Source organism: Artemia franciscana, chromosome 8 (genome assembly GCF_032884065.1).
Source record: "Artemia franciscana chromosome 8, ASM3288406v1, whole genome shotgun sequence".
NCBI lineage: Eukaryota > Metazoa > Arthropoda > Branchiopoda > Anostraca > Artemiidae > Artemia > Artemia franciscana.
Genome location: NC_088870.1, coordinates 46,634,684 through 46,635,776, shown reverse-complemented (window position 1 = coordinate 46,635,776; position 1,093 = coordinate 46,634,684).

The following is a 1,093-nucleotide window of genomic DNA, read 5'->3' as shown; positions in this document are numbered from 1 at the left end:
TGTACCCGTCGTCATTTAGTATATCCCCCCTGTGCCCCCGGCGTCACCGTTGTAGTTGTGTCCCTGCGTCCCGGTCGTCATTTATATTCCCTGTGTCCCGGTCGTCATCCCGGTATACATTCGTTTTTGAATTGGTATATGATGAAATAAATTTTTAATTTTTTCCCTTTTTTTCTTTTTAGTTTTTTTTTATTGGTTTTTACCTTTTTTTAGGGTTTTTAGTTTTTTTCTTTTTTCTTTTTAGTTTTTTTTTGAAGTTTATATCTTTTTAGTTTTTTGTATTTTTGTTTATATTTTTATAGTTTTCTTTTTCTCCTTTATTTTTCATTTTTTTTTCTTTTTTAGTTCTTTTAGTTTTTACCTTTTTTAGTTTTTTTTTAGTTTTTTTAGTTTTTTAGCTTTTTTTAGTTTTTTTTTTATTAGTTTTTAGTTTATTTTATTTTAGCTTTTTTTTAGTTTTTTTTTATTAGTTTTTAGTTTATTTTATGGTTTTTTCCTTTTTTAGTTTTTTTTAGTTTTTTACCTTTTTTTTAGTTTTTTTTTAGTTTTTAAGCATTTTTAGATTTTTTATTTTTTTTGTCTTTTTAGTTTTTTTTGTAGTTTTTACCTTCTTTAGATTTTTGCTTCTTTTATATTAATGCTAAAGCCAAAGTTCGAACCTGGAACCTCTTGAACCTAGAACCTGGAACATAACGCCTTATCAACTCAGCTACATCGGCTTGAATACATTCGTTTTTGAATTGGCATATGATGAAATAATTCAGACGTCATATTATATGATGAAAAAATTTTTAGTTTTTTTTTTTCTTTTTTTCTTTTAGCTTTTTTATTGGTTTTTACCTTTTTTTTTAGCTTTTTTAGTTCTTTTTCGTTTTTTCTTTTTAGGTTTTTTTTGTAGTGTATCTTTTATTTTCTTTATTTTTATTCATATTTTTTTAGTTTTCTTTTTCTCTTTTATTTTTCAGTTGTTTTCCTTTTTTTTAGTTTGTTTTCTTTTTTAGTTTTTAGTTTTTTTTAGTTTTTTACCTTTGTTTTAGTTTTTTAGTTTTTTTAGTGTTTTAGCTTTTTTAGTTTTTTTATTAGTTTTTAGTTT